The sequence below is a fragment of the Lolium perenne genome, chromosome 3 (assembly GCF_019359855.2).
Source record: "Lolium perenne isolate Kyuss_39 chromosome 3, Kyuss_2.0, whole genome shotgun sequence".
In the NCBI taxonomy this organism is placed as follows: domain Eukaryota; kingdom Viridiplantae; phylum Streptophyta; class Magnoliopsida; order Poales; family Poaceae; genus Lolium; species Lolium perenne.
In genome coordinates, this window is record NC_067246.2 from 22,449,513 (window position 1) to 22,457,918 (window position 8,406).

Genomic DNA, 8,406 nt, shown 5'->3' on the forward strand with positions numbered 1-8,406 from the left:
ATGGTTTACAATTCCATGTTTCCTCGGAATGTTCAGCCAAAGACTCTTCCTGAGCTGATGGAAAAATTCGAAGACTCCCACAAAATCCATGGTTTTGTGAGAGCTCAACTAATAGCTGGCGCCAGGTTTGCCCATGCCTCAGATTTGCCACTCAAAACTTGATATGACCAAGGTGGTAGAAAAAGTTCATGATAGGCTGAAGCGACGAAGGATGGGTGTCGATAAGATTGATGCAGTAGTTACGCCTGTGGCCGAATAAATAATTAGTGATCTTCTTCGAATGGACGCCGACTTTTTTGCAGATGGCCACTATGCCGATTTTCTGTGTGCCTCTGCCGAAGAAGGCAAAGTCACCATTGACGATGTATTGAAGCATGACTAATTTTATTTCTTCGGTAGATAACTTTCTTTGTCGAGAGGAACTATATTGTAGAACAAAAGATATATATTTTTTCCTTAGACCCCGAGTGTTTCGGTGGCAATTTTCTATATTGTATTTGCGAGGTTAAACCAAGGCAAATATTTTGTATATTGTATTTGCGGGTACTAGCCCCCGAGCTTTTTGTTGATCACTATTTTGTATCTTTATTGACTTGTGAGGTATTTTGTACCAAGGCAAAACTATCTTTTTTGTAATTTTGGAGAACTATATTGTAATTGTCGGGCTTGAGCCCCCGAGCGTGTCGAAAAAGAAGATGTATGTCATCAATATCTTTACTATATTGCAGCACCGCGAGCCCGCCTCATTAAAAACCTTTCCAGTCCCACTCGGTGCCCTAAAAAGGAAAAGAGTGCGCCTCAAAGCTCGCGGGCTTTTCAGTACATTGTGTTTTTACAAAGGAGGAACTATATTTTGACTCTAGGCGTAGAACCGCCTGAGTTGCGCCACATTCCAGGGGTTTTGTTCGGCAACCCCTGTCTTCTTGTCCTTTATCCTGTATGCTCCTCCTTCGATTACTTCTATGATGATGTACGGGCCAAGCCATGGCGACTCGAGTTTCTCATGACTTTTTTGCGTGAGTCGAAGAACTAAGTCTCCCACCTGGAAGGATCTTGGTCGCAAACGTTGACTGTGGTAGTTTTTCAGATCTTGCTGATACTTGGTGACCCGTGATAACACTCCATCTCGAGCTTTATCAAGTGCATCGACATCATCCTCCAGTGCTTTTCTCGAAGTTTCTTCATCGTATTCCGTGACTCATGGAGAATCGTGCTCTATTTCGATTGGCAGTACTGCTTCAGCTCCATGGACCAGGAAGAACGGAGTTTCCTGTGTCGCTGTATTTGGTGTTGTTCGGATACTCCATAACACACTGGGCAACTCTTCTGGCCAAGTATGTCGAGCTTTTCCAGTGGTGCCAATAGACGCTTCTTGATACCATTGCAGATGATACCATTGGCTTTCTCGACTTGGCCATTGGTCTGCGGGTGTGCAACTGACGCAAAGTGTAGTTTGATACCTACCTCTGCACAATATGCCTTGAACTCCTTGGATGTGAAGTTACTACCATTGTTCGTGACGATGCTGTGAGGTACTCCAAACCTGAAGACGATACTTTTCACGAACTTAACGACAGATGCTCCGTCTGGCGAATTTATCGGCTTCGCTTCTATCCACTTTGTAAATTTGTCGACAGCGACGAGCATGTACTCGTATCCCCCTAGCGAAGCTTTGTGTAGTTTTCCCACCATATCAAGGCCCCACTGAGCAAAGGGCCAAGACAATGGTATTGGCATCAGCTCTGCTGCCGGAGAGTGAGGTTTTGCGGCAAATCTCTGGCACGAGTCGCAAGTACGAACTATTTCCTTCGCGTCCCCGATTGCTGTCAGCCAATAAAATCCTGCTCTAAAAACCTTGGCTACTATAGCTCGACTGCTTGCGTGATGATCACAAATTCCTTCGTGTACATCCTTCAAGATCATCCTTCCTTCTTCGGGTGTGACACATCTTTGCAACACTCCCGAAATACTTCATTTGTATAGCTCCCCTTTGACCACAGTAAAGGCTTTAGATCGTCTGATAACTCGCCTTGCTTCAACTAGATCGTCGGGTATTTCTTTCCTTAGGATGTATGATATGTACACCTGCATCCATGGAATTTGCACCATCATTACTAGGTCTTGTTCCTCTTCTTCTTCTGGTGCTTCTTTTGTAGCCCCCGAGGGTTTCTTGTCCTTCTCCTTCTTTTTTGATTTTTTCGACTTCGTAGATCTCTCAGCTATCTCCTCCCAAAATACGCCTGGTGGAATTGCGAGACACTGCGACCCGATGTTTGCAAGAACATCGACTTCATCATTTCTCAGCCTGCTGATGTGATTTATCTCGCATCCATCAAACAGCTTCTCTAGCTCGTTGTATACTTCCTTGTATGCTATCATACTATCATTGACTGCATCACATTGATTCATGACTTGCTGAGCCACCAGCTGCGAGTCGCCGAAGATTTTTAATCGAGTCGCGCCACAAGCCTTCGCCATCTTCATCCCATGTATGAGAGCTTCGTATTCTGCCTCATTGTTAGATGCGTTTGGGAACATCATCCGCAAGGCATACTTCAGTTTGTCTCCTTCAGGTGATATTAGTATCACGCCTGCCCCAGCTCCTTCCAATCTCTTGGACCCGTCGAAGTTCATAGTCCAAGTTCTCGATAAATCCGGTGGTCATGTATTTTGCAACTCCATCCACTCTGCGATGAAGTCTGGTAGAATCTGCGACTTTATTGCTTTTCTTTTTTCATATGTGATGTCCCGAGGGGAAAGTTCTATTCCCCAAAGGGAGACACGACCCGTGGCTTCTGGATTGTTTAATATATTGGATAAAGGCGCCTCATTGACCACTATTATCGGGTGTGCCGAAAAATAGTGCCGCAATTTTCTTGCGGTTGTAAACACTCCATATGCTAGCTTCTGGTACTGCGGATACCGCTGTTTTGAAGGCGATAAAACTTCGCTGATGAAGTATACTGGCCTCTGTACTCCATGGAGTTTCCCTTCTTCCTCTCTTTCGACTACGAGTGCTATGCTAACCACCTGAGGCGTGGCTGCAATGTATAATAACAGAGGTTCTTTTTCCTTAGGCGCCACCAAAATTGGTGGTGTCGAGATTGTACGCTTGAGATCTTCGAAAGCTCTATCTGCCTCTTCGTTCCATTGAAACTTCTCTCCCTGCTTGATCAAGGCGTAGAATGGCAACGCCTTTTCTCCTAACCTGGCGACGAATCTGCTCAAAGCTGCGACTCGCCCAGTTAGTTGATGTATTTCTTTTAACTTTGTTGGCTTTCTCATTGTTACGATAGCTTGTATTTCTTCTGGATTGGCTTCAATCCCCCTTGCTGAAACTAAGAACCCGAGAAGTTCTCCCGCAGGGACGCCGAAGGAGCACTTTGTCGGGTTTAGCTTGAGGCAGAACTTGTCTAGGTTGTCGAAAGTTTCCTTTAGATTCTCGATCAGTGTTGACCCTTTGTTTGTTGTTATGACGACATCGTCGATATATACTTGTATGTTTTTTCCAATCTATGTTGCAAGGCACTTCTGCATCATCCGCTGATATGTTGCTCCCGCGTTTTTCAAACCAAAAGACATTGTTTTGTAACAAAACACGCCATAAGGTGTTATGAACGCTGTCTTGACCTCATCTTCTTCTTTTAATCTGATCTGGTTATAACCAGAATATGCGTCCAGAAAGGAAAGACGTTCACAGCCTGCCGTGGAGTCGATAATTTGATCGATCCTTGGGAGGGGAAAGTGATCCTTTAGACAATGTTTATTGAGACACGTGAAGTCGACGCACATGCAAAGGACTTTCGTGTTTTTCTTCGGCACCAACACTAGGCTAGCTACCCATGTGGCTTCTGTATGTAGTTCTTTGATGAAACCAGCTTCTCTGGGTCGATCAATTTCTGACAGCATAGTTTTGCGGTTTGGTTCCGAAAAACGCCGCAAAGGTTGTTTGATTGGTCTCTGGGTACTCCTGGCATGTCAGCTGGACACCATGCGAAGATTTTCCAGTGCTCACGAAGGAACTCGACGAGCGCGCTTTCCTATGCGAGGTCCATGTCTGTTGCAATGGACGTCGTTTTCTTTGGATCTGTCGGGTGAATCTGCACCTCCTTGGAATCTTTCATAGTGCTAAAGGTTGGCTCCCTGAGAGGCCTTCCTACATCTGGTAACACATCATAATCCGTTGTGAGCCTTGACGCCATATATTCTGCCTGCATCCCGAAAGTTTCTGACAGTCTATTGAAATCCTTGTCGCATTTATCAGCTAACGCAAAACTGCCTTTAACTGTAATTGGTCCCTTAGGTCCAGGTAGCCTCCATAGCAGGTACGTGTAGTGTGGTACCGCCATAAACCTGGCATATGTTGGTCGTCCCAACAAGGCGTGGTATTGCGACGGGAAATCAACAACTTCGAACTCCAGTCTTTCTATTTTGTAGTTTTCTCGAGTGCCAAACTGAACGTCGAGATTGATCTTCCCCAATGGATAACTTGGCTTCTCTGGTGTGATGCCGTGGAAACGTGTGTCCGTAGGCTTAAGGTTTGCCAGGGATATGTTCATCTTCCTTAGTGTATCTGCGTACATAAGGTTTAGACTGCTGCCTCCATCTATGAATACTCGAGATACGTCGAATCCTGCGATTACTGCTGGTAAGATAAGTGTTGACTGCCCTGGTCGAGGAACTTGCTGCGGGTGATCCGCAATTGTCAAGCCAATGTCTTGTCCTGACCAGTTTAGGTAATCAATCGTTGGTGGAGGCATCTTCTCTGCCATGAAGACTTGTCGCGGGATTACTTTCTGAGCCCTGTTAGATGGCCTAGCCTTCTGAATCATCGACACCGCACCGTTGGAGTTGGGGTCGACATATGGAGGTGGGTGTGGTGCTGCCGCTATTCTGAGCTGGTGTCGATTTTCGTCTGTAATTGCGGGAGGAGGTGGTAGGTGGATCTCACTCCTAGGTCCCTGAGGATTTCGACTTGCTGCCTGAGCATTGGCTTGCCCTGCGAACCTCAACATTGCTTGAAAATTTCGACAATCCTTCTGCAAATGTCCTGACTGCCTTTTCCCATTATTGTCGACATAGAAGTGCATCTGACATGGGACGTTCATCATATCCTCGAGAGATACATACGGTCTCTGGAACCTTGGTCCACTATTTTGCCTGTTGTTTCGGGAATCATCTCTATTGTCGCCTTACTGCTCGTTGCTTCTTTGGTAGTCATATCTATTGCTTCCTCCACTGCTTCCTTGAAAACCAGCCGATATTTGGCCAGGAGCATCATAACTCGAGAACTGTCGAGAAAAACGTCGTCTATTTTGAAAATTTCGACTGCTGTCCTCCTCTGGTGAACTATGTCGCTTATTGTGAACAGCATCTTCTCCATCTGCCCACCTATTTGCTATCTCCATTAACGCTGATACTGTTTGTGGGTTAGTTCTCCCCAAATCTTCGACGAAATCTCCTCGTCGGATTCCCGCCACAAACGCATTTATTGCCCTCTCCTCAGATATGTTCTCTGCCGAGTTTTTAATGATATTCCACCTCTGGATGTACTTCCTCATAGATTCATCATGCTTTTGTCGACACGACCTCAACTCCTCTAGCGATGCGGGCTTTTTGCAGGTGGACCGGAATTTCTTGACGAATATATCCTCAAAGTCATCCCAGCTGTCGATGGACCCCGGAGGAAGCTTCTTTATCCAAGACCTTGCAGCTCCGCTCAGGTATACTTGAATTCTTTGCATGGCTGTTGCCCTTGTCCCGCCTATCAGCTTCACTGTCTCGAGATAATCGACTAGCCAATCCTCAGGATCTTGTAGACCATCGAATTTTTTGAAATTATCGGGTAACTTAAACCCTGAAGGCACCCGAGTTTTTTGGACCCTCCTCGTAAAACATGGTAGCCCACACATATCCTCTTCAGCTATGTCTGGAGAATGCCGATGCTCTCTTCTATTTTGTCGTGCCCTGTCTACCCTTGCTTGAATTTCTGTGTCTCTTGCTCCGCTTGTTCTTTCGGGAACTGGTGCTGCTGCAGCAGGTCGTGGACTATTTTGCCTTGCTGATCCTTTGGGAGGTGAATTTACAAACGCCGCTCCCATGGCTCCAACTCCCGCCATAGCCATATTGTATAGTGCCTCTCTTGGATCTCCGGCAGGTGGTTTGGACGCGAGGATGAAGGCTTGCGTCGCCATGTACCCCGCTTCTGGCGTCTTAGGGATAATGTTCCCCCTCGTGTCTATCGACATAAAGGACATGTCGAGGTTTTGGACTAGATTCTCCCTCTCAGCTTCAGGTATGTTGTTTAGTCGAGACCTTGCCCTGTTGCGAGCCTCTCTGTGATTGCTTCAACGAAGTACCTGATTGTCGACTCAGCTCCGCTCTTCGCCTACTCGATGCTGATGCTGCTTCTTGCCTCCTGTCCAACGCGATCTTCTGTTTCTCGAGTTCTCGCCTGGTACGTGCGAGCCTATATTTATATGCTTGTAACTCCTCGGATGTCGTTGTTACAGTCATCGGCTCTGTACCATTGATAGCTCTTTCGACTCGATCCCATACTGCCTGCGGAAATCGCACCATCTCTCGCGTCCCTGCGCCGATATATTTTATTCCTAGACCTCGCGTGAGATCTGCAGGATCGACATACGGATTTCCCGCGTCGTCGAAATTTTCTAATGTCTCCTCCCGAGGTCGGCTTGTTTCTCCAATTGCATAGATCTGATGATACTTTATTTTTTGTTGTTTGTCGAGATTGGTGACACCGTCGTATAGACCGGCGAAGACCTTTCCGACAGTGATCGATTTGTCGATGAAATCGAAACTGTCGACACTGTCAGAATCGCTGCTTATATTGGAGTCCGCAGACGACTCGAAGGACATGTCGCTGAAGATCTTGGTGAGTTTTTCACTTGCCCTCGTGCTGATGAAGCATGGCGATGAAGTCTCCTCGTCGCCTGACTCGACTGATGGTGTCGAGCTCGAAAAATCGGGATCGACCGTTGATAATCCCGACGAGATCGGAACTTCGAGACGATACGCTCCTTCTTTCTCGACGCGAAAGTGGAACCTTCCGAACGTCATCTCCATGGGATCCTCCAGATACGCATATGCATCCAAATGGGAGGGCGGGTGTGGAACAAAATCGACTAGACCAGTTTCGATCTGTTTACCTCTGTCCATCGCTTTGCTTGCAGTTGATGAAGTCGACGATCTTGAACGTGCCATCGAGATCAGCTCCTTGACACCTCTAATTCCCACAGACGGCGCCAATTGACAAGGGATTAACTTATCAATGCCTACAGATTGTAGACTAGGGTTTAGTTGGAAGTAGAGGGCAAGTAGATCTCGAAGGTTTCAGCCGAAAAGTACTCGACGATTATGAAAACTAGGATTTCGTGAGACAATGAATCGATGCTTTCTTTGTCCCTCGACTCCCCCTTATATAGGAGGGGGAGCCGAGGGATTCGTGATACACAAGTTACAGAGTCCGGGAGGGTTTCTGACCCGTCCCGCAAGATTACAAGTCTATATTTCCTAATACAACTCTAGCTTTCCTTAATGCTATCTTGGGCTTCCGAACTTCATATTCTTCGAGTCATGGGCCTTCAGTAAACCCCGGGTACCATCTTTGGCAGGCCCATTGGGGATGCCTATGTCACCCATCTTATCGGCCCACCTCTGTGGACGAAGCGGTACGCCACCGTCGTGGTTGTCGTCTTCCTTTACAGGTCACCGAGCACGCAGGGCGCGTGAGGCGTGGTCCCCCCCTCCTCCAACCACCGCGCCACCTGCTCCTCCCTCCTCCCCTTTTTACCCCTCTCCATGCCCTAGAAACCCTAGCATCTCCCTTTCTCCCTCGCGCCGCCAGCAACCCTCATCTCTCTCCCCTTTTGTTTCTCTGCAAGCCCCCGTGAGCTCCTCGCCGGCGCCGCACCGTTCTGGTCCACCCCGTGCCACACCGACACCACGTTGAGCTCCGCCTTGACGCCCTCTTCATCCCCGTGCAAAGAATCGAGTCAGAGCGCCCTGAATCCTCGCCAATTCGTGATTCCATTCTCCGACTCTGGCGGTCAATTTCCTCGATTCCGGCCACCGTGGACTCCCTCCGCCCAGTCTGAGTCCACCTCGAGCTTCAGGGTAATCCCGCGCACATCCTGGACATCCTCTTCTTTTCTTTTGCTTCCTGTTTTGCTTCTTCACCGTGTTTCCGGTCGTCGCCTCCGCAGGTCTTCGTCGCCGGCAAGTTTACCGGCGGCTCCCCGACACCAAAACCACCACCACCAGACTCCCCTGCATCTCACGCGTCGAACGACCGGGCTAGAAACCCCCTGGGTGTGTTTTGTCCCCCAATCCAGATCCGTTTCGTCTTGCAGAAAGCCCCCTGGATGTTTTGTTTATCAACCCGCG